At 45.5% G+C, this 26,016-nt stretch overlaps 1 protein-coding gene across 1 annotated transcript in view; it reads right to left on the bottom strand.

Annotated features, from left to right (window-relative positions):
• The window catches only part of LOC135375471 (endothelin-converting enzyme 2-like), a 180,373-nt gene that overhangs the window by 154,075 nt on the left and 282 nt on the right, over positions 1-26,016 (bottom strand). The window lies entirely within an intron of this gene.

Raw genomic sequence — 26,016 nt, 5'->3', positions numbered from 1 at the left:
GCGTACCTCAGTAACTCAGGACTACAAAAGGGAGGTTTCCATTTCAATAAGGTGGAAATTTTGTGACAACCGTTCCCACTAGTTCGGGACGCCCCCCAACTTCTGAGTTCTCCCTCTCCCCCCCCTCTCTCTCTCTCTCTCTCTCTCTCTTTTTTTTTTCTTCTCAACTAATTGGGGCTAATTGGTCTGTGATAGCCAGTCTGGCTTTGTCGTGACTTAAATCTATATAATTTTTTTTCCTTCTTCCATTACGTCACATCACAAGGTGGAAATTTTGGGAACTAAGATTTATACATGACAAGGGGGTATCAGTAGCACTGCGGATGACGGACGCAGCGAGATGGCAGTAAATTATGCGTAAATCGATTCGCTTAAACAGATAACGATACCGTTTTGCTGAGAAACCTGGAGGGGCGGTGGGCGTTAGGGAATTGAGGGAAAGAATTTGTTTTCTGAAGTTCTGCACCTGCATACTGGAACTCAGAGCCCTATTCTTAAAGCAACTGAAAGTGAAATATAACCACAATGTTTCAAAGTACCATCATGATAGAGCTTGGCTGTGTGATCACACACACACACAAGTCATCATCTCTCAGTTCTTCATGCTTATCGCACTAATTAATTTTGGACACTTTTTGAAATTGAAGGGTGGCGACCCTCATCGTTCGCAAAGAATAAAGTTGGCGTCGGCCCTGGACAGGCGGACAGACGTCACGTGATTTTGAAGTACAACGTAACTCATTTGAGACAGGTTGCAAATTATCATTAGACCTTTTTGGAAGAACAGCAGCAATTCTTGAGAAATTCGGATTAAACTGTTAACGATTGTAAGCATAGATCGAAGAGTTACCCGTCAAAAAGAACTCGGTACGAGTTAAGCTACCGCGTGAAAAATGTAACTAAGTTAATAACGAAGTTCTTCAGCACGAAATGTAACTCGCAGTTATGGAGATACCTGAAAAAGAAAAAAACAAGAACGAGTTACTTCCAAGTTACGTCGAACACAAAATAGCACTACACGGGTGCAGCACGCGTGAGTGGTTGAGTTCGACCTTGAGTCGCCCGCGGAGGAGTGTAACATGCTTAGATCGTTTTCGTTTATGTCCAACAATTTGAACGGTTTGCACCTTAAGGGCGGATCCCATAACCCGCGACAAGCGACAGCTACACGCCACAAGCAACAAATTCGGCGGCGGCACCCGGGCTCTTGCGACAAAAAAGCGGTGCCGCGGCTACAAAATCCTGCATCTGCTCCCCGTAGATATTTGTCGCTTGTCGCCAGTCACCGTTGCCCGGCGCGTGCCCAAAACTCGCTAGATTTGGCGGTATGTAGCTGGAGCGAACGACAAAGCATAGAGATGCGGGGAAAACAGCGTAGCGTGAGTGTCAAGTCACCTTTGTTTTAATGAAATTTCGAGGTTGTAGGGGAAAGCAGCCGTTCGAATCGATGGTTATCGCGTATAGCCAAAATCTATTGCACATTGTGTGGAAACGGATGGAACTGCAGCGCCACCACAGACAAACATATTATAAAAAACTTACGGTAGTATAAATTTCTCTCGGTGTTTATCTTCCTGCGGCGTTTCAGTCGAAATTTTATGATGTTTTTGACAGATATGCCGCATAATCAATTGAAAAATACGAATTCTTCTCTCGCCAATATAGTTTTGTCGCCAGCTGCTGTCGCCTCACAAATGGATCGGGAAGCTGCTCCCGCGACAACGGCGACAGCGACAGAATCTGTAGCGTGTCGCTTGTCGCGTGTTATGGGATCCGCCCTTTACTCCCTGTGGGCGCACAATGGTTCAGCTTCAGTTCAATGGCAGCGGTTCTTACTTCCTGAATAGAATACTGTCATAGATTGAATATCACGTTTTGTGGCGTGAAATGCCATGAAACAAACGGAGAGAAAGCACGAAAATAAGTGGACGTCAGTGAAAAGCGAATTAAAAGTAACTTGGAACTTAGCTTAAGTTACATTTGGCAAAGTTACTTGAAAAAGAAACGAGTTCCTCTGAAAGTTACCACGGCGCAAAAGTAACGAGTTAAGTTCCAAGTTACCAAAAAAAAAAGGAACTTAGTTACCGTAACGAGTTACCTTGAACTCTGGTTGTAACGACCGAGTTCCGTGCCTGCGAGGCGATCTGCGCCATCTGTTGGCCTATCTCTCTCTCCCCGCGTCTATGTGTCGTCTCCTCGCTGTATCGCTGCTGTTTGCAAAAAACCTCACATCCAAGTGATTTAAACGAATGTGTGGTTCGCGTTCTTGTGTTCCGGAATACACAAACCATGCACCTTCGCAATGAAATGCATACTGCACTCGCGAGAAACGCATTATCTCGTCTGATGTATCGTCTAGTTGCTTGTGTTTTCAATAGATGGCGCGCGAGTCGCCTCAGCGTTGGGACGATTCTGGAGTCCTCTAGCTTGCTTAGCGTAGCAATCTTTGAAATACGATTGCTGAAAAAGTTTACAATATACCGCAGAACTGTTACATATCTCACGCGTCCAGCTTAGAATCTTCCAGGAAAACCGTAGGGTGTCTACAAGTTTGCCACTCACTTTGCAGTTCCTTTAAACTCTCCTCGACCCCACCCTGCACTCGAGCTGCCCCGGAAGGCTATTTTTGTGTTACAAAAATCAACTTTGACTCGAAGTGCCCTGCGGGCGGACGAAAGTATTCTCGCTTCCCTCGAGCACTTCACGGTAGCGCCAATGTTTCCTTGAAGCCCAATGACACCCCTCGAGCGAAGAACACTTCCTTCCACCTCACTCAGTGAGTTGGTTCGAGGAGGGATGCTGAGTTGGGCATCGTTTGAAGAGGTTGCGACACTTGGTCTCAAGTTATTGCGAAGAAATGTAATATCCAATGGTTTCCATCGATGTGAACCTGCAACCCAGGTTTACAGAAAATGGGGTATTAGACGCGTAGAAAACCGACTCCGCAAATACCGAAACTAATGCTTCGCTGACGTCACGGCAGGAGTCTCCGCCAGCGAGGAAGCACGAGAGAGATCACGTGCTTACGACAACCAATGGGAATGGCCGAAGCTCTGATGTCATAGAGCTTGACGAGTACGTGTGTTCGAGTACGTGTCTCGCCAATTACTGCATGAAGATTTTTTTTTTTCTTCAGTACTGTAGTGTGAACTACAACGCGCCCATATGTACTTCTAGAAAAAAGGATGGAGCAGTTACACATTTTAAAGGCGCAATAAACAGGTATACAAGGTGCACTGTTTTTGAATGTATCGTGATACGTTGCCGACGGTGAACGTTTTCAAAAAATTGTTGTCGCAAAAAAGTAAATAATGACGCCAAACCGACTGAATATTCACTGCACTCTTTCGCCCTTATGCTCCGCCCTGCGATCTCCTGGCGACAATAGCGACACGTCATTTTGACGTCGCGCAGCATCAGCCATTTAGAATGTGGGACGCCTATACGTCAATTTTGTTGTAATATCGAGAGGTGAGGTCAACTCTAAACACATTCCCACTTGTCAAATCCAAGATAGCCAGTTCAAACCGTACCAAAACCCCTCAATATTATATTTTACGTGCGCACTATGTTTCCGGTGCTGTATTGCTCCGCGAGGTCACCGCGATGTCCCCACAACCGGTTCCCTCGCGAGATGCAGCTTGCCTCAGTGGGGTCCGTCATTGGCTAGGAGAGCGAAAACTCCCCCACTTCCAGCCCCTAGAATTCGGTGTTGCTATACGCTGGAATATAATGACGTGACTCGGTTCCAAGGATAAGGAGAGACTCGCGCGGATTATGCACTTTGAATGGCATTGTTTCGTGTTAAAGACGCTCGCTAGAAGCAAAAGAATTTCATATTTGGATATCGTGAGCTATGTTCTTTCATTGGGCATAATAATTGGAGAATGTTCCTCGACCTGTTTTGTGCCCCTTTAAGAGGTAATAGTTGTCGCATATGTTGTGCGAACAGGTTGAAAAGTTCTACCTGCTACCTGACTGAAGTCGGCACAACAAATTAGCGCAAATCCCCAAACAAACTTTAGTTGCAGTTATCTGTGTCGTGCACAATATGCTCAATGTACACTGCACTGTAGATGCTGGGAACGTAACACTCACTGAAAGCGCAGTGCTTCCGTAGTTGTAATAACAGCTCTTACGCACATTTTGTACTGTACCTTCAAAAAGGCGGTAACAGAGATTCGGTGATTCACCACAATTGTTGCGATGAATCGCCTCATCCCATCGTAATTCATGTACGTGTACTCGTAGTTGTTGTTGCGGTAACAGGCTAGGTTACCACCTTTCTACACCCGTTCGTCAGACGCTATGTTAACTTAGGTGGCAACTATAGAAGTTATCACATTTTCAACCCTTTTCTCTTATAGTGTGATGCAATGAACCACATCTCTCAATGTGACACAATCCCTTTAAGAATACTGTGGTCAGACTGAATGACTTTTCCTTCATTTTTTTTCGTTTTTCTTTGTTGTTGTTTCTTTATTTTTATTTTATTTTTTCTATAGGAAACCAAATCAGGATTGTGTGATGCCGACAGAGACGTGTTTTTGCAAATAAATGCTCTCTCTTTAGAGATCACCACTGGGTATTCCAAAAAGAGGGATTTACGATGTCGTCTTGCCTTTCCTTCAGAATTTCTGACGTAAGCGAAGTGACGCCACGGAAGCGATGCTGTCGTCTTTGGACGCCTCGCAACTGGAAGAGCCTACGGGGAACGGGGTGAGTCCATCTCTCATTTCTCTTTCACAACATTTTGATTGCCGTGACGCGCGATGCATATCTACGACTTTGCGGAACTCCTGCCAAAGACGAATGCGGAGTGGTTTAAATTAAAGTCCAGAGCCAAGCGAAAACTTCAAAAAAACGCTTCTTGTGATGCTTCCAGTCACCGTGCAAAAAGTTCAAATTAAATTTGCGGGGAAACTTATTTATAAGTGAAGTTTATATATCCAGCTTTAAGACGCACGCATATTTCTCATCCTTGAGGTAGACGTGTCGCCAAAATACACTTCTGGAGGGACAACACTTCAGTATGTAGTTGTAGAGTTTTGCCACCAACACGGCACAACTGCCTACCCGCTATAGTGTGGAATTGTTCAACCAGTGGTGGCAGGAATGGAAGGGCGAAGTGCTTGTACCTCTCACTTCCTGCCCCCCCCCCCTCCGCCTCTCGAGAGGCGTTGAGGATCTGTAACACCACAATAGATGATTTCAGAAATTGCATGAATTGCACCAGAGAGCGCCGTGTTGCGAAAGCCCCGCTGCACCTTGGGATTTAGTTTTCATGAGTCAGAGAGAAGAAGAGCGCAAATGGTTTCGGTTTTCTCTCTCCTTCACCTACCGCACCTTCGAGCAACAGGCAGACGAGCACGAATGTAAACCATTTCCCACGACGCATTGCGCGATGCGCGTGACTTGGGCGACGGAGGGCCCCCGTGCGGAGCACAAACGCAATATCTGAAATCGCCTATTCTACCCCGAAAGGTTCAAAATTACACCTTTTTTTCATTCAGAGCGAGGTGGACGTACGTGTCACAGCGCAGTAGTATATGATCGTGTTACCACAATGAAAGTGTCAACTCAATAGTATACTACTGGATTGTGACGTATTCGTACACCACGCGACTCTAACTTAAAACATGGCATGCCAGCTAAACGCGCAAAAAACTGACAGTTCGAAGTTATTGAGCTCGGTCCCGGATGGCATAGCAGGATGCGATCGACGAGACAAGGCGCATGTTCTTACACATGTTCGAAACGTATGCTATACGAAGAGGGGAGTCAAGTCCTGTAGATCACATAAACAAAATACAGAAGCCGACACTGAAGATTTTTGTTTAAGTTTAATTTGTACAAGCTTTCGCGTGGAGGTCCACGCTTCCTCAGGTTAAACTTAATTAACCAAATTAAACTTAAACAAAAATCTTCAGTGTCGGCTTCTGTATTTTGTACATGTTCGAAACGTGTAAGAACGCCACTTTTCTCACGATTCAGCAAAAAATACCGGAAACCTGTAAATGAATTGAATAGTACGAACAAAGATTTCTAGTGCAAACCCAGAAGCGTTGAAAGAGTTGAGCAACACTACGCGTTATAACTGCAACATAAACTTCACTGCTTAGAATAGCACCGGAAGCGTGCGAAAGCAGAATGAACAGCGCTTATGGTTATGCCAGTCACTAAATAGCGACTCTAGTCATGCCCAGAGCTGGTTATTCCCAGCGAGAGGGAAACGGGGTAAACGCACCTGAAGAGATTAGTGTGTTTTAGTGCATCGTATGCTATCACCTTTGCGTACGTAAGGCACAGCGTTGGTGGCTCTGCGCACGCGCAAATCATAAAGAGAGCTTCGCGCAGTGCGCAGCATAGATTGAGAAGTTACCCGTCAAAAAGAACTCGTTACAAGTTCAGTTACTGTGTGCAGAATACAACTAAGTTAATAACGAAATCCTTCAGCCTCAAATGTAACTCGCAGTTACTGAGTTACTTAAAAAAAGAACGAGTTACTTCCAAGTTACTTCGGCCACGAAACAGCATTGCGCAGGTGCAGCGCGCGTGAGCAGTTGAGTTAGGCCTTGAGTTGCCTGCGGACGAGTGCAACACGATCAGATTGTTTTCGTTTATGTCCAACAATAGACCTCTCCCTGTTTGTAAACAATTGACGTCATAGTGTTCGACAGCGCCAAAATTTGGTAGAATTGAACTACGCTCGAAGCTAGAGGTGAACAAGGTCGCGCCCGAAAGCCACGGTCTCGAGGGGATTACGATATGGTCCCTTAAAGGGACGCGACATCGGTCCTACTTTTCTTTCAATGGGAGGTAGCGAACAAGTGCCCGTTTGTGGAACCCAGCCCTCTCCTTCCGATCTGATTCGGTTTCAGTCTGTCTACCAATGTCATGATGACGTTTCTCTGGTAGTATTCTGACGCTTTGCATCTTACTCCCTGTGGGCGCACAATGGTTCAGCTTCATTTCAATGGCAGCGGTTCTTACTTCCTCAATAAAATACTGTCATTGATTGATTATCACGTTTGATGTCAAAAGATGCCATGAAGGAACCAGAGAGAAAGCAAGAAAATATGTGGACGTGAGTGAAAAGAGAGTTAAAAGTAACTCGGAACTTAACTTAACTTACTTTGGCAAAGTTACCTGAAAAAGAAACGAGTTCCTCTGAAAGTTACCACGCCGAAAAAGTACCGAGTTAAGTTACAAATTACCAAAAAAAAAGGAACTTAGTTACAGTAACGAGTTACCTCGAACTCTGGTGCGCAGAACCTCCACGCTATCCCCTACGTACGCAATGCCGATAGCGCACGATGCACTAAAACGCACTAACGAAACGCGGAATTTTCACGTGCGAGGGATGCTTGCGTATCTGTCGTCGTCTTCGTTCTTGACATTGACGTAAGAAATAGGAGGAAATCTCTCATGAGCGCTGAGAACGATAAGCGAGTTGAACTTACCTTCTATTGTCTCACATAATAAGTCAACAAGATGACAAGGGCGTATAGGAGCATGAGGCATGCCTGTTTCAGTTGGCTGGCGAACGATGCCAAGTGACAGCCCGCCCTGTATAAGTTCAGGTGCTACTGAAAGCTTGTGCATGTGTGCTCTTCTTTCTGATAACGCAATTGTAGCTGCTGTGTAAGCGGTGGTCACTTGGAAATGCCGCGATCTCTCATCAATCTCACACCTCACACACCCAGGAAGCTACGCGCGACTTCTGGGAATACATCTTTCCCGTGGTGTCTCTTGTAGAATCGGAACTTATTGCACCTTTTCGTTTCTTTTGCTTTTTTTTTACGCCTTGTAGAAGAACAGGGAAATTCAGCACGTCATCATGGACAGGTGTAATATCAACGCCTGTTTGTTTTTTTGTCTCACTTTAAATATGCACTGAAAGCGAAGCGTAAAGTGAAGAGCCACTGAGGCTGTTTTTTTAGCCATTGACGCTTTGTTTTTGTTTTTTTCGTGTTACAGAGCCATTCCAACTGTCCATTCCTCATCCATCCAAACTCCTGCATGCATAATGCTGCATCGATGAGGCGGGCGAATAATTTCGTCGCTCAATTCCTTCTTTCTTTGCCTCGCAAAAAAACATGACGCTGTCGTGTCAAAAACTCGCTAATCGCGGTACCTAGCGTCTGCTCTTCTTGCATGCGTTGTCGGGAGCGTCATCTGCTAGTGTGGCGCTCCGAGCGCTTTCGCCCTCTTTTGCCATTTTTTTATATATTTCTGTTATGGCGTAAACAGTAAGAAGACAGGTTTTCGCACTGAAGTACTGAGGGGCACAGGACTTAAGATTTGATATCTCATTTCAGCAATTTCTTCACATCGAACTGATTTCTATAACAGATACACGATTGGAGCGCTGCCATGCGCTTGTGCGCTGCCATGCTTGTCATCGTACGCGTGATTCAATATCAAATATGTAAACCCCTCGGTGACTTTTACTTCCATCCTGTGCATGATAGCATATCTCTAGGCGCATACATTAACTGGGTAAGTCACTCACAGTCAGCATTGGCTACACCCGCTTTTGTAATCATTTATAGTGGCGGAAGTGATATACCGGTACCCCGATATACAAACACGAAAATCACGTCCATGCCTGATTTCTACCGCTGCCATATCCGTAATTAGATCCCGTGACGTAAATACGGAGAAGCTTTTAGCTGCATATTGATTACAGCACGAGAAAAAGCTCACAAGTAGATAGACGTACAGTAGAGACAGATAAGGCACTCATGAATCACGTGCACACGGAATCGTCGTCCGTTGACACCCAACTGAGTGAGAGCGAATTTAACACGCTAATCAGAGAAGCTGACTGTACACGTCAACAGGCTGAGCGATGAAGTAAACATTGGCTCTTTAATGGTCCCTAACAGTCACGCGTCTCGTAACAGATTTTTTTTTTTTTTTTTCACAATATGTGTGTCCGCACCATACTACATCCACGTCCCACGTGACTGCAGTGTTTGACAGGATACAGGAAACGTGATATGACAGATTCGCGAAAAAAACAAAAACAAACGCGAACAGCGAGGTTACCTTACTCGTTACGTTTAAAGGACTGTCGTATCCGTTCTGATTCCGAAACTATATATACCGCCGGTTTGCTCCTCGTTCGTCGCCTACAATAAGGCCTAACTCGATGCGAATTAGCGCAGTAGTTTCTGTGCAATAAACCTCTACCCGAGAAACGTCATCATGACGTTGGTAGACAGACTGGAACCGAAACAAATCGGAAGGGGAGGGCTGGGTTCCACGAATGGGCACTTGTTCACTGCCTCCTATTGAAAGAAAAGTAGGACCGAGGGTGGCGTTCCTTTCAGGGACCATCGTAATCCCCTCAAGACCGTGGCTTTCGGGCGCGACCTTGTTCGCCCCTAGCTTCCAGCATTGCTCAACTCTACAAACAGGTGGCGCTGTCGAACACTATGGCGTCATTTGTTTAGAAACAGGGAGAGGTCTATTTGATGCAATGCATGGCAAGAGCAGACGCCGGATGTTAAGAGTATGCCGGTTTTCCCTTTCTGGCTTTCTGGAAACCGCGGGAAACGTCACACGAGGGAAAAGTCCAATCTGGGAGCGCCCTCTGGCGACCGGCGGTCGAGCGAGTGTCTACAGGTCGTCGATAGTACGTGATTATGTCATGGAATGTCACTTCTGGGTTGAAGCCGGATGTGTTCGTATTGCTAGAAACCTAGTACTCGCACTCATAAGCGAAAGTCGGCGTATTTAACGATGGCATTTCACTTCGAACATCGCGGTGTGAACGCGAAGCAGACAACATCGGAGACAATCGTCCGCGCTGCCCTCCCATTCGTGTGCCTGGCCTGCGTCATCGTGATGTTACTATCGCTGGGGATTCCTTAGCTGCAAAGGCAGTGCGAATCTTTAAAACTTATCTATTTAGTAAGTAAGCTGTGTTCAGAAGAGAAATTTGGCCAAGTAGACTGTGAAGCGGTGCCAAGCATTACATTCGGTGTCTTACACATGTTTCCGGATGCGAGAGTCCCTTTAAGTAGTCGAGTATTTAAATAGTCAATTTAAATAAAATTTCAGCCTCGTAGGCGCCTATCAGCAGTGACACTGCCTATACATCCAGGAAATCACTTGTTAATGGCATTGCTTCAATGACCTTTTGTGGGTTAAAGCGTTCAACCACTGTGAAAGCAGGTTATCTAACTTTGCCGTATCCCATCACAGCTCAAATGTTTGCGCATCAGCAACAACAACAAAAGAAAAAATCGCTTTTGACTATACACCACAAACACGACACATATCTCTTTAGTATGTGTATACCTTTACCTGTGTACCTTTAGTACGTGCTTAGTAATTTTTCAGAATACGGCTTTACGCATACGGGCTGTAAAGAAAACGAAACAGTATTACCAATATCTATCACCATTATACCCCAATGTATTTTTCAATGACGTACTGTTCGCAGAGCTCGCTCCAATCTGCATATGTGTTTCAGTTCATTTTTAAAAATAATTTCAGTCGGTGCTCAGTATTTTGCAGCGTGAGAGAAAGCGTGACGGTAGCGGCCAAAAGATATTGGGGACAATGCTTGACTGATGTTCTTCTGAAAACATTATTGCTCTTGTTTTTGACTCAATGTGCTTGTGACCCATGTACGAATATAATGTCACGTTTGCTTTTCATGTCCACAGGGCCTTCCGTCCACACCTTCACCTGCCTCTTACAACGTGCTGTATTTATTCGTGCATTGCAGTATACTGATTCACTCTTTGTATTTTGTGCTCCCATATGTAGGTTTCTTTTCCCCTCCCCATACTCCCACTACCCTCTCCCCCCGGAGCAACGTGCCGCCAGTTTAGGCAGGCAGACCGCTCGTCTACCCAGAATTAACCCCCACTTCCCCGGTGCAAATTCAGCGCGGCCCGTCCGGTTCATGTAAAAAAGGTGCCGACGTCCTTGAATGGGTTCGAACCCGCAACCTTGGGATAAACAGGTGGGCACGCCACCAGCTGATACATCGAGGCTAGTCCCTTGTGCAAGGAGCATTGGAATTTCTTAAAGCCGCTTGTTGCCTCACGCTCCATGGTACAGCTCAGGTCAATGTTAATTATAAGACTGGAAAAAATGTGGTCTCGTTCCCGAGCGCGATTACAGCAACCGTTGTTGCCGTGAGGAAATCTTAATTTAACAAAATCATTCTGTTAGTTCTACTCGAGGTGTTTGTTCATTTAACAATCCCCCAGTGCGCCAAGGGTGGCCGTTATCGCGCTGGGAAATGAGACCGAATTTTTTCCAGTGTTATTATTAAGGTAGGCCGGAGCTGTACCACAATTTTAACACAGTTTCAGCACTGGGCGACGGGAAAAGAGCGACTCACGCTGAGTGAGAAGGCTGCGGTGGCGTGGCTACCACGTGGTCAAGGGGCTTGCGATCTTCTAGGACAGGGTATTGGTGTGAAGATCCGCGGTGTTACGAACGGTCGCATCGACGGTAACCATACGGAATATCCCCATCAGAGAAAAATCGTATGCTATGTCAACGTTCACCCCCTTCCGTGGCATTTAAGGCTGGTTGACATTACTGCGTTTACTGCTGCGTACAGCGACTTACGTGTGTCTTCGTTCCATCCCGAAGAATGTTCCGTTGCAATGATTCGCATTCAGCTGACGTACCACGCAAGCGCAAACGTAAACGCGGCAGTGTGGATCAGCCTTCCACGTCGAGACGGAAATCCTGGGAGTATTCCCGCTAATGTGAGAGTGTAGCTAGAAATTACGGAGAAAAGGAGGACGTGAACTGTGATTAGCAGAACGGACACACGGATTTGCTCAAGAGATAGATGCCTAAATAGTCCCACAGACTTGTACGGGTCAGTGTGCTGCTCGTTGAAAAAACGAACTGCACATGGACGACAAACTCAGTGGTGTGAACGAGCTTTACTTTGCAACACTTTGTCCCAAATTATGGCAAACAAATATGTGAAAGGCAATCATTTGCGTCGATGTGAATCTCTTAGTGTTACACCAAAGCGGGTATATAGACGTGCAGAAAATTGGCGCCGTGAATATCGAAACTCCTTGGACTCTGAAAACACTGCAGACGTCTGCGGTAGTGGCGTAGCGCCAGAGCGGTCACGTGCTTACAACTACCAATGGCATGGCCGGAGCTCTCACTCTACTGACGATAGAGCTTGACTTGACCCGTAGGTGCGTTCGAAGGTCTATATTTTGCAAAGTAATACCACCCTGGTCACACGGGTTGGCAGCCTTTAATGATGATTCAAACCAACGGTCATTGAACATGCTCCCAGCGTCACCTAACGTGTAACGTGGCAACTTCTCAAAGAGCCTTGGATCTAATGCTCCCTGAGAGGTTGACACGTTACGCGCTTGGTGGCGCTACGCACATTTTCAATGCTCATTGGTTTCAATCATCATTGAAGACTGCCCACCCGTGTGATAGGAATATAGAAAACTATAATTTTATTTTTTTTTTTTCATGTTCCATAGCGGCGGTGAATTAGCCACCACATCATGAGTGTGTTTGTTTCTCATTACACTCGCATCCAGTGCAACGCCTGCGTGTCTTGATGAACCACATCTATCAAAGTGACACAACCCCTTTAGGAAAACCTAAGGACGTGCATTAACTGCCATTACTACGAGCAGTCTCGACCCTCTCCAGCGGTGTCCTTCACCGCGTTGAAGGAATGTGCCTGTCCTTATCAGTCAAGTGGCTCACAGTTGCATTATTAGCGAGTTTTAGTGCATCGTACGCTATCGCTTTTGCGTACGTAAGGTATAGCGGTGGTAGTTCTGCGCAAGCGCAAAACAAGGAGAGCTTTGCGCAGTGCACAGAACCACGCGAAGGCTATAGCGTAAAATAGACTTAAAGGTACTGCGACACCGTTTCTCTGATGTGTTGAAGCATAATATATATGCATCGTACTCATTATGGAAACACCGTGGAAAATAGTATTTTTCCTCTCGCCAGATTGGTTCGGAAAATAGGCGCGAATCCACAAAACGACGACCCACGGTGTGACCTCACGGACCCCTCTCCCCCATTTGGCTTGGGAGACGCGCGTCTTCCCTGGCTGCTCCTGTGTGACGTCACCGATGTCGCTTCTTCGGGGCCGTTTTTCTCCGTACCTGCTTACGTCATGGACCTGAAAACTTGAGTATGGGATGATGTCGAGTGATAGAATAGTTTTTCGTATTTATCTGGGAAAGCTGGAAACCAACTGCCACAACCCCTTTACGTCCTCTACTGAATCTAACGTTTCTGAGGCCGAAACAGCCAACAGACGAGAACAACACAATCCCACAAGGTGCCTATGAATGAACATGGGCAATTGAAATATGGCCCAGTCGTCGAAAAAGCCAGGCAGTGGTGGGAATCGAGAGGGTCATGGTTCGACCCCCGCCGCTGTCTGGCGTTGTCGCCGAGTGTGTCATATTTCAAGTGCATCGTTAGTCATTACTGGATGCCCAACCCCGCCTGATGATAATGCGCCTTTAGTGAGAATTTTAGGCAACGTAGGTTACTGAGCATTCAGAGGCGTAGATAATGTGCTCAAAGTTCGAGTTCGCGAGTGTGGATGCACTTCCTAGTGCAGCATTCCCATTCGCAGAAACGAGTAGATAGAAAACGAAATCCGCAAGCACTCGTCTCGTCTTTGCATTATCATTTGCCCCTATCGACGTAGCACTTAAACTCGAACAATATGGTGGAGCAAAGATAAAGACAGAGAAAAGATAGCGTGTGATAGAGTCAGAAATATAAGTTAATAGTGATGCGTGGCCGAATCATTGTACCGGGCTGGCTTTTATCACAATGTACTGCATGTTGAAGTGCATGGGTGTGACTGGAAGGTATCTTTTGAATGAGGTGCTTCATATCGCAGGAGCTATCCACTAAGCAAACAACATTGATCTACACCGCCACCCCTATGTATACTCACACTTGCAATGCATTTCTTTTTGCTTTTTTTGAATCCGTGTCAGCGGCGCGAAGCAAATGTGACAGTACATTGCGTGCTTCAGTGGGCGACTGAAGGGTCACGTGCTCACGACTACCAATGGGAATGGCCGCAGCTCTCGCTCTAGTGACGTTAGAGCTTAACTTGACACATAGATGTGTTCGACACCGCATAGACAACATAGCCAAAGTGTCAAAAATACTTATTTTTGGCTTGCAACCTGACACACATATAAGCGGATTTTACCCAAGATTCACATTACTCTCCTCTTACATTTTTTTTTTTTTTAGTCTCTCATCCGCCTTTGTTTTCTAATTACTCACTTGCGGAATAGTAAGCAGACACACCGATTGGCTGCCCTTCCCATCTCTCTCTCTCTCTTCTTCTTCTTCTTTTGTCATTTTTTTGTCTTGCAGTTTACACTTCTCCCTCCCCCACCTGATGATTCAAATGCCGTCCGCCGCATCAGCAATAATTTTGAGAGAGAAGCATACAGTTTTTTTCATCCGGTAGTTAATTAATTCTTTGCCTCGGTCGCTCTTTCCTGTGCAACAATGAACCACATCGTGGCATTATACCCTCCTTATAGTAATGAGGCCCTTCAGACGACAACAACAACAAAACATAAATTAATGATAATGAATGGGGTTGTGCGAATATTCGAATTTTTCGAATACTCAAGCGAATAATTGCGTATTCAATTCGATTTCGGAATCGAGTTCCTTTTTTCCGAATCGAATCGATGTCTCGTCCAAGCGAAATATAATGATAATTCGTGACTTTACGCAGCGAGACAACCGCCAGCATGAGCGACACCACAGTATCTGACGTATTTATTCTGTAAGTTCGTGTGTCCGCTCATATACTGCACATATAGCTCCGATTAACCATTTCCTTCGTACTCGCTTTGCTTTCAAACTGACTATTCGCACAGTCCTACTATTTCACTTTTGTTTTTATTTTTGTTTATTTGTTGGTGTTTATTTGTTTTTCTTTTGTTTATTTGTTTTCTTATGTTTGTTTGTTTCCCCTTTTTCTTTGTTTTTCCTTTTGTTTGCCTTTATTTTTATTTTTTTTCCTTCCTGGGAATAGCAAGCCGCCATAGCGGTGGCTAACCTTTCCCTCTTATTTATTTTTTTATATAATAAACATATTCCCCCCTATTTCACTCTCTCAACAAGGTCAGGCAGTGAATCTGATGTAATCACAACAAACCCTGCTAATCTCAAGAGCGCCTCTCAAAAGCGCCCAGCTTCCGAAACGACGATAGGTGCACGTCAATATTTATCCACGTATTGGAAGAAAGATAAGCCCCTTCTTATATTTGTGTGTTCGTACAATTGCCCTCATAAGTGCAAGAAGAAGGTCCCGAGACGCCAGGAAAAATAACCTTTCACTTATAGGCTCCATTCCTATGGAACACGTAACCTCCTTTCTCAGTGGCGCAGGTTATCTAATCGCGCTAGGAGACATTGTCAGGCGGCTTACACGTGCCCAGTGTTTCCACTCCTTCCATTCGCCCCTGACGGGAAAGAGATTGACGTCACTGCATAGGAAACACCGAAGCACGGAATGAAACGGCCTTCGCTTAGTTCGCTTTTATTTATACGTTATCTCGTTCACTGAACAAGAGCTTCATTGAGATGAAGCATCGATCGACTGTCATTAGCAGCCGACTGTAGAAGTTCCACCAGAGGGAGCTGCACAGTGTACTGAAATTTACACTGCGTTCCAATACCTCGCGCTCGCGAAGCCGCCTGACTAGGTAGCTGAGTAGACCCCTTTGCTTGTCACTGTTGGAACAGGCTTGACTAGCCGATTGCTCACGCAAGAAATACGTACGGCGCAAGTGCAGCAGGACTCTAATGCGCTAAGTTTGTAGGACATCGTGCATAAACTGTCACCTTCACAACTGAACATGTGTTGCAACTCTCTACGCAGTTTAAAAAAAAACATACAACTATGTGCAACTTCACATTTAAAGCCAGCAGAAACAGCGGGCACGCTGGTACCGTCAACGCGCGTCTCCATCCCGGTTGTCAGATGGTCAGGCGTATAACTAGACTGCATCGACGCGCACTAGGCGGTAGCCGACTGAATAGCGGACTTGGGGAGATTTGGAACGAGACTTAACATGGCGGCACTTCCGGTTAGACCGCTAGGCAGTCGACTAACCGGGGTATTGGAACGCAGCCTTAGGGTGTGTTCGTTTATTAAACTCGCGCGACCCGCGAGTCGGAGTCGTGACGTATGAGAGCCATCATACGTCATCGACTCTAGCGACCCACCTCGAAAGGAGAGTCGCTGCGAGTCGACTATTGAGCACCTCTAGTGTTGAATCCTCGAATTTTAGAACGGGAGTTAGTGTCACGTGGGCTACGTCATGAGAGCCGCGCCGCGGCATTTTCGCCCACCAAGAGTCTACTCTCTCGGCTCTCGAGTTGTTCGAGTCGAATAAACGAACGTAACCTTAGAATGCCCTGTCTCAGGTGGATCTGGAACATCAGCGAGGCCTGTGTTTCACTTTACCTCAAGCTTGTATTGTGTTACGAATTCAAGATTTACATAAAACTGTTTCGGTATACGAGACATTCCTAGCGGGCCACCATCGAAGGAGTGTGCGAGCGGTGTGGTAAACGTAATCTCTATTACGATAGTGATAGTAACTGTTGTTGCAGCCAACGCTTGGCGCAAGACGCGCGTCACAGCGTGACGCACACTCCCTTCATGGCGCCTGTGGAAAGCGTCGGATTGTCACGCATAAGTAGCTGTAGCAATGCACCCCGAAGCCGATGACTGCACTTGACATCATGGGTTGTAAGCATCTTTACGACCTCATTCGCGCAAGAACGTCTAAAATGTAGGGGAGCTTTTAAAGCCATCATCCCTATTAAAAGGATGCCGTGAAAATGTGGAATAAACCAATACTGTCTGCATCGGTACCGTACACGTGTGAGACCAAGCCCTCGGATCTGTGACGTGTGGATTTAGCATTTAGAACGACTGTCGTGCCTGTTCACTAAACACAGTCTCGTTTTACATACTCCATTTGGTTCTACATGCCGATCTACGTACGTGGTACACATTCTTGCATGGCAACGTCTCAGATGCGGATCGGAAATAGAAATACACCTTACTGCACCTAAACAACGAAACACGCGTGAAAGTTAACAGTTGTGAAACGGTTTCCAATACAACAGATCCAGAAATACCTTCTACATCAATAATATAATGTAACCACCGTATTGATACGCTACCACCAAAGGAGTGGAGTACATCAGATACCACTGGAACATTTCTTCGACGAAACGTCACAGAAACACTCGTACTGCCGCCGTCTACAAAAGCAGGTTTCATAACACATCCGCAAGCATTCGACAGTCTGATGTTTTGCATCGACGACTGGCTTTCCCCGGCGGAGAGTTCCAAAGGTTACGCTCATCCATACAAGCACAACGTGAGACATCCTCGTGGACGGTCGGGAGACTCACATATCTCTCGAGAGCTCTATCGAACCACTGATTTCCTGCGATCTTGCAAGCACAACAAATACCGACAAGGAAAGGTAGAAATAGGGAGTAGAAATGGGTTTCCCTCCTTGCAACGTAGAACCAACGTGAACGGAAACGTATGTGCTGAATGAAACCAGTATGCACCTAATAGCAGTGATGGCCACTAACTACTTCTACAGTAGTTTAACTATAACTACTAACTACTTTGCGATTGAGTAGTTTAACTAGTAGTTCAACTACTTTTCATGGGAGTAGTTAAAACTACTTCTTTAACTACTGCAATGTAGTTTAACTACATCTATAACTACTTAACGTTGTCCATCAACACCAATCTCTTGTAGTGTTCTTGGACACCTAAATATGAATCACAAGCAATGATAAACTTTGGCTTAAGCCATTGCCACGATCGTCAAATACAAAGCTTGAGGCGAAATTCTTTCTGTGCCTACGCGATAAACTAAGTTGCAGAATTATTTCACAGCAAATGAGGCTTCACTAGACAAGCATTAAAAGTGAAGATTTAGTACACATGCACGACACAATTGCTCTGCACGTCCGTTCTCATCAAACAAGTAGCTCAAGGTAAAAGTCGGAAGCACAATCGTGCCGTAAAGCTTGCGGCAAAATCGGAAGTAGTTGGCACCTTCAGTAACCTAACTACTGTAGTTAACTACTTCAAATAGTAGTTTAACTAGTAGTTCCCACTACATTTCTGCAAGTAGTTGATAACTACTCTTTAACTACAATCAGGTAGTTTAACTAGTAGTTTAACTACATGTAGTTAACTACTGGCCATCACTGCCTAATAGTGTGAGCAGTGGAATTCTCAAACACGTATATTCCCGAAGAATGGTTTTAATACGGATTTCAAGTTGAGTTGTTGAGAATTGTTTCCTTCCACGGCTGCCTTCTCCCTGGTGTTCTATGGCGTCGCGTTGCGATGTCGTAGTACGCTTTCCAGATGCTCACTGCAACACTGTCCAGTACCTCGCGGGCAGTCTCGTAAGAACGTAGGGGACGTTTTCAGACGTGGATAGATGGAGAGTGGACAGCAGGAAGGGCGACGTCCGTCTGGAAAGTCTACCGGAAAACCCAGGGGGAAAACCTCAGGCAGCGCAGCCGGTGGTATAGGATTCGAACCACCTCCCAGATACCAGTACGGCCTTGGCTACCGCCAAAGAACGGACGCATTTATCCGTCGGCCATGCCGCCGGTGGGCTTCAAATAACGTGACAAGTTTTACCTGGACCATATGCGTTTCGGCATTGACTCAGCATCGGCGACGAAAGGAGTTTCGGTTTACAAAGCATCATTCATATCGGGACAACGACCACATGCATGGAGAGTTTCTCCCTTGTTTGGTAAGTCACGTGACCCATCTTCTATTCATCTCCTCTCATGCACAGACACACACTGTCACAGGGAATACGGTCAAGGACAAATTCCTCACTTTTCTGCGAATCTACTATTTCTTACCGTGTGCCATTGTTGTTTCACCCAACCGTCAAACGATGACGGTGACACCTGATGGGAAAAAATGGAACTGCGAGGGCACTGAGGCAACATTCTCCTTCATAATTCTCCACGTTCTGTGAGCGCAAGCGCAAGCATCTTGGGCGACCAGAGCGTGACAGACCAAAAGCTACCAACAAGTAACAACAGCGCAGCAACGACTAAGACGGTGGTGATGATGGTGAAAGGGCTTGCCGTTGTCGGCCTCACGTATGTAGACAACGTCACGACTGACGCCCTGGGGAAATGTGCGTCCTGGACCGACTTCTAGGGGAACTGTGCCGACATATGTCTGAAAGCGTCTGAGGAAAACCCCGGAAAAACCCCAGACAACACAGCCGGCACCGGGATTCGAACCCGGGTACCTCCCAGTCTCGACGTGACATGGCTAGCACGCTAACCACTGAGCCACGGGAGCTAACGACGAAGGCAACATTCATGTGCCGCGCCGCAAAGGCGACCAATGTTACGTGTTTCGTCCATCGATTCAACTTGTGCAACGTACTGTACACGTAACACAAAGAGTGTCGACTAAAAGTAATCAGTTGTTACAAAAGCTCGTTGCGTATGACTATGACACCGCACACACTTCATGCAATGCGTTGCTTTCGTTACAACGGTTCGTTCTGTGTTTTGGGAAGAGGCAATGTAATATCGCTTCGGAAAGCCGCATCCGGTCTTCTCCGGCCGCTATGTATGGGAGAAACTTGAGCTTCGCTGACGCTTGCAGTGTAACACAATCGACTGACACACCTCTATAGCACGGAGAACAGGCGTGAGCTTCGGCTCCATCCCATATTACACGTACGGCAATCCGTCAACTTGGAAGAGGTAGTGACGTAAATTATACTGGATAGCTCGACATCTATGACGCTTTTCCAGAAAAGACAATTCGTAATCTGTCGCAGTGCATGGGGGCTAAGCACGCTAATGAGGTATGACACCACTAGTTCGCACGTCTTCCAGCGCTCGTCAAAAGAAACCCCAGGTGGTCGACATTATCCGCAGTCCTATACCCTGCAGCACGCTCAGCATGTCGCCACACGAATACGCTGACAGACCTTGCGTGTAAATCTACTCCAATTACCACTGTAGCTTGCGCAAAAGAAAACAGACACTGTATAACATCTCTTTCCCGAAGTGATTGCGGAAGACTGTAAAATCTGCTGATCTGGACGACACCCAGTTTCGTTTGAGCATGTTGCAACTGCCGCTGCTGTGGTCGCGTCTCACCAACGACGGGGGTATCCCGATATGCCGCCGTTAAGAACCCACCGTTTAGAATCCCATATGCTCAAAATCTCCAAACGGCGCTAGCGCAGCGTTGCGTGCGCGCCCAACGGTGGGTAGCCCCCCAACAGCGTGGTGGACTGTCAAAAAGCACCTGAACTAACCTAACCTCTGAAAACTAATCTAACCTAACCAAAATCGAATAATTTTTGCTGCTCCGATGTGACCGCCATGCTCAGCCTTAACGGTCGCCAAAAACCTGGTTTTTATTCGTGACAATGATTTCTACTGACGTCAAACTCACGCAATACTGCGAGGTTTCTCAGTAATGTGTATTATTCAACACTATACCATTCCGCCATTCTTCACATTAGAGCTTTAATTTAGAAATCTGGGATTTTGAACGGTGGATTCTTAACGGTGCAATATCGTGGCATCCCTCCCCGACGATATACGCTGAGGCGAGCGTGGAGGGGCCCTAAACCCCAAGCAGCACAGCATCTTGGCCCAATATTGGACCAATATTGGCAATGTCAGCCCAATATTGGGCAGCACAGCATCTTGGCCCAATATTGGACCAATATTGGCAATGTCAGCCCAATATTGGTGCCAGTATTGCCAATATCGGTCCAATATTGGGCCAAGATGTTGTGCTACTTGGGCTGATGTTGTGGCAGTGTTCTCGCATTTGTCACTGATAAAATATAGCTGAGCGGGAAACACGGAACCAGTTTTCACTCCCTCATTTTGTACAGAGCGCTGCGCCGCACAGTCGAAATACTATTTCTCTCGTGTACCTTGTCGCCTCAATGTTCAGTGCTGGACAAAAGTTTACGGAACACGCTCCGGCGCATTCCTTTCTCGGAGTTACATGCTATAGAACAGTATCGTACGGACTTATAGACATGTGTCTATAGGTAACCCAGTCACGTGTTTGCAGGTCCGTGCGGTACCATTCGCTGCTAGCGTGTTACTCTGAGGAACGAATGCCCCGGAGCGTGTTCCGTAAACTGCTGTTCAGTCCTGTACGTTAGGAACGCACGAAAAATTTCGTTTTTGACGTACTCATATCAAAGGCAACGAAACGCAGCACTAATGAAAGCAACATAGAACGTATGATTTTTCTATTTCGCTTCCTGTTTATCCTGCCGCAGGGTAAAATATCCCTAAGAACTTCACTAACTCCCAAAGAACAAAATCCATGGGCGTTGTATTTGATGACCTCAACATGCAATTTACTCAGTTTTTTTGAAGCAGAACTTGCCTTGATACTCAAAAACAGAAAAAAACAGGTTCCCGCCCTTCTCTCTGTGTGTGTAACATTGAACGCCGTTTTTGCCGCATGCCGCTGGCACAACATTACCGTCATTCGCTATTGTAGCTAGTAATTACAGCTACAGTAAATCTGCTTTCCTTTTATAAAAATAATTACAGCGTTCTGTATTCAGCTCTAGCATGACCCTCCTTCCTAAGCACGCCATTTCAAAGCTCGGAATTCGTGGCTGGGATCCTAAGCACTCGCATTGCTTTCTGCGCATTTAAAAGAGAAGATAATGCTCATATTCTGAAAGGAAGAGCTTTCTCTTTCTCTTTTCTTTTTCTTTTTTCGCTTCAGATGTTTAGAAACGTGTAGATGACCTACATTTCAGCCTCCGCTCTTGTATCAGCAACAGTGCAGCCTTAGTTGCGTCCACACGAAAAAGAAATCGAATTCCTTACACAAAAAGCTTCCTTATCTCTTGACTGTATCATATGAGACGGCTGGGTTCGCATTTCTCCCTTTGCAGACTGTTCTTTTCCTTTTCTTTTTTTTACGTTCTTTTTTACTAATGGTTTGCGCTTCATCACTGTCAGACCACACTGCTGGGAGTAATAGCCTTTCTTCCAACGCAGTGCAGAAGTATGGTACAGGAAAAATACAGGAAAAAAGACATAACTACAACACAACGGCAGAACGGACTTCCAATTTATTTAATCTAAAGGTAATTCGGGGGAAAAGGACGCGTTTCGTTCTCTTTTGCCACAGTTGATCGATGTATTGGTGTAGAAAATTGATTCTCCGCTATATATAGCATGGTTGATGAACGTCAGTTGATACATGTCGTGTAGCGTTATACTCTTGATCATCGCGTCTTCCGGAGAGAGCCTCACCTAGTTTGAACAAATTCGCGTTGGCAACCCTGGCTACAGTACTTATTGGAAACCTACTAAATTTGTATGAAGAGAAAAAGTTCTCACTACGCAGCAGAGCCAGACCGCAGTTCACGTACGCGACTTCTGTACTGCATACTTTCAGCTCCCAGACTTCTAAATCCAGATCGTCAATGTCAGGGGCACTGTGATATTGGGACTGGAGCCAAGGGACGACACACTACTCTTTTTTCTCCGCACCCTAAGAGACAACTTTCGCGACGTTTCTAACTGCGCAATACTCCTATGCAGTTACTCAACTGTCAATTGCTAATTACGGAGCTTATCTTTGATGGATTACTTGCTGGACGTAGGGATTCGGGATCCTGTTACTGTCGCTTCTGCTGGACAAGTCGCCGCACGAATAGTGTTCTTACCCGAGAAATGTTTATCATGACGTTGGTAGACAGACCGAAACCGAAACAAATCGGAAGGGGACGGCTGTGTCTCACGAATGGGCACTTGTTCGCTGCCTCCTATTAAAAAAAATTATAAAAAAATTAAATTATAAAAAAATTATATAAAAATTAAATTATAAAAAATTAAATTATAAAAAATTATATAAAAATTAAATTATAAAAAATTATATAAAAATTAAATTATAAAAAATTATCAAAAAATAAAATTATAAAAAAAATTATAAAAGAAAAGTAGGACCAAAGGTGGCGTCCCTTTCAGGGACCATCGTGATCCCCTCAAGACCGTGGATTTCGGGCGCGACCTTGTTCGCCCTAGCTTCGAGTGTAGTTCAACTCTACCAAATTGGTGGCGCTGTCAAACACTATGACGTCATTTGTTTACAAACAGGAAGGGGTCTATTAATGTGCCGCACGTTGAACACGGCGTTGAGGATCGTGGCAGAAACTGCATTCCCTCTGTACGCACGAGCATGCGGCACCATTTTGATATCTTCCAATTGCACACACGAATGCATAAAACGCTGGAACACATGGAAACGAAGTTCAAGGTCTTGTTATGGGTCGGAACTAACAGCTTCATATGTTTCTTTCATTTCTAATCTCAATTCCAATTCTCGTTGAACTACAGCCAGGTGAGTGGATCGTAACGTGCGCTTAAATGTGTATGACTGCACAACAGGGTCACATTCATAGCGTCATAAGCAATACATTGTAGCTTGCCTCCAGGGTACTTGCATTCGCAAACACCTGTTCTTTCTCACTCTGTCCACGTTTACCACGACACCAGAATCTCTGAAGGTTGCCCTGGCTAAATCAAGAGATACAACCAGCACTTCGTGCACCAAGGCGCTTTTCGGAAAGGCCTAGGTGCTGGGGTAATCTTTTAAGACTCAAGGCTCGTACCCAAGTGATTTGCGTCCTGAGATGTAAGTATTCACTAAGTGTTCTGGAGCAGCTGCTGCCAATGTCTCAATCTTTTGTTTATTATTCTCGACCACTCTCTCTCCCTTATTATATACTCCGTAATGCTGACTATGTTACTTCTCCGTTTACTGTAAAGTGTTCCTGTGAAGATTATGGTAGTGCTGCTCACCATTATGAGAACGCTGGGACAAATAAACCTGGACTCTTTTGCGGTCTGAATGAGCTTTTTCTCCTACGACTTCAGAAGATGCCACTATGGGAACAGATATTGTAAAAGTTGTGCTGTTTAGAAACCCATAGCATTAGCGGGCTTTCTGTGTCCCCATTGCTAGACTGATGGCGCCGTCGACGGTGTCCCCACTTGATGTCTGCATCTTTGTGGTGAATCCCTTGAGCACAAAAAACACTGTGGATACTGCAACGTGTTCAAGATGGCGGACGGGATTAACCGATGAACTACAACGAGGTGTGGAGCATATGCTACATATAGTCACTATGTGGCAAACCTATTTGATCGGAAACCTTCTAGTTAACATTATAGGGAGATCGAAAGAGTCCTACGACAACGATACGCCAACGGAAGCTGTGAAATCAAAGATCAGCAGCATGATAACGTCTACTTCGGAAGAATAAAGGGAATAGCTTATCATGTTTTCCGAACCGTTATCGTGAACACATTCCACTCTACCCAAACTTGCTAAAGATAAGCAAGGTGATGTCAACCAGTTCAGCGGAATAAGGCTATTGGTTTATCTTCTTTTAGAAACGGTTATCGTGAACACCTTCGGATATACTAAAACTCCCTATTGCGTCATATTCACACACAGGATCACACCGGCCATGCGGTTTTGTGCTTTACTACGGATTTCCCCAGAGACGCTCTGTCAAATTATTTGGAACCTGATGGTTACTGTCGTTTTATCAGACTTCACGTAAACTCTAAATACGAAGCTTAAATATCAGCCCTTAAACCCCATTATTTTCTTCGGAAGAGCAAAATATGAGAGTTTACCACGAAGGGAGATAATAAAACGTACTTGGTTATTCGATGCATTAATCCAAGCAGCACAACATCTTGGTCCAACATTGGTCCGATATTGGACCAATATTAGGCCGGCAATGCCGATATTGGTCCGATATTCGGCCAAGATGTTGTGCTGCTTGGGAATCTATTTTGCCACAAGAAACCTTCATTTCATACATCAATGCAATCCTACAATCTACCTCAAGCAGGTCGTAAGCTCTCCGTGTGCCCTTGCCATTCACGAAGCGCACACGTGTGACCCCGCGGGCACTGATAGCGGTCGTCTAGACTAGTCGAAAATAGTGATGGATCAACGGGAAACGTGCCGGTTTCGGAACAGAGCGTTGGCCGTCACAGAGATCACATTCTTGCACTGCGTTTCAGGATATACCCACGTGACGTGGTCGGCGCGGCTGTAACCCACGTGACATAAGTATTTGAAGTGCAGGGAACGCAGGCCATAGATGTCTGCGGTATTTCACGCACGGAAGCTTTTGCCGCATACTTTGTGTAATTTTACGAACAATAATTAGGAGAAATTGAATTTTCCACAGTGAAATTCGAAAATTAGCTCATCGCAGATAACGTTTCTTGACAGAAAAGGGAAGACCAATGCCGGATTTGTCTCATGCCCTCGTAAGCTCCCTTGTGGTCGCCGGGAAAACAAGTAGAAGAAATGCTAAAAAGCTAAAAACCGCCTAACGGCTTTTGCAAAAAAAAAAAAAAAGAAGAAGAAAGAAATGTCGTAAAAAAATCAATCTATGAAAAAAGAACTGTCATTTGGGCTGGATGAGGTCGTAGATGCACAGTGACGTTCGTGAAATGTCACGGCGATTTTGCTGTTCTTTTTTTTTTTTTTTTTTTCAGCTCCGGTTCCGCTGTCCACCTGCAATTTCACCCCTGGAATATGAACACCCCTGAAAGTGGCGCGATACGAGAATCGTGTATGTACCTTTACGCTCCAAACGTGTCGCTCAACATTCCTCGTGGAACATCACAGCGACAGTTATTTGATTGCACCTCGTGGCCGAAAAGTAGGTGGGAATGACATGTAGGATCATTCAGATCCCTGGTTTATTCATCCCGCGGTCTTCAATCGAATTTTTCGACATTCACCCTAAAAAATAAAAATAAAATCAAGAATACGCGAAGTGCTGCTGGATTGCAAGAAGGCCCGATCCGCTACCGCGACGTAACGGGGAGTTGAGCTCAGGATCCCCACTGAAATTTCGT

The sequence above is a fragment of the Ornithodoros turicata genome, unplaced genomic scaffold, assembly GCF_037126465.1.
Source record: "Ornithodoros turicata isolate Travis unplaced genomic scaffold, ASM3712646v1 ctg00000864.1, whole genome shotgun sequence".
NCBI lineage: Eukaryota > Metazoa > Arthropoda > Arachnida > Ixodida > Argasidae > Ornithodoros > Ornithodoros turicata.
Note: the sequence above shows the minus strand (reverse complement) of the source record. Positions and strands in the feature narration are given on the sequence as shown.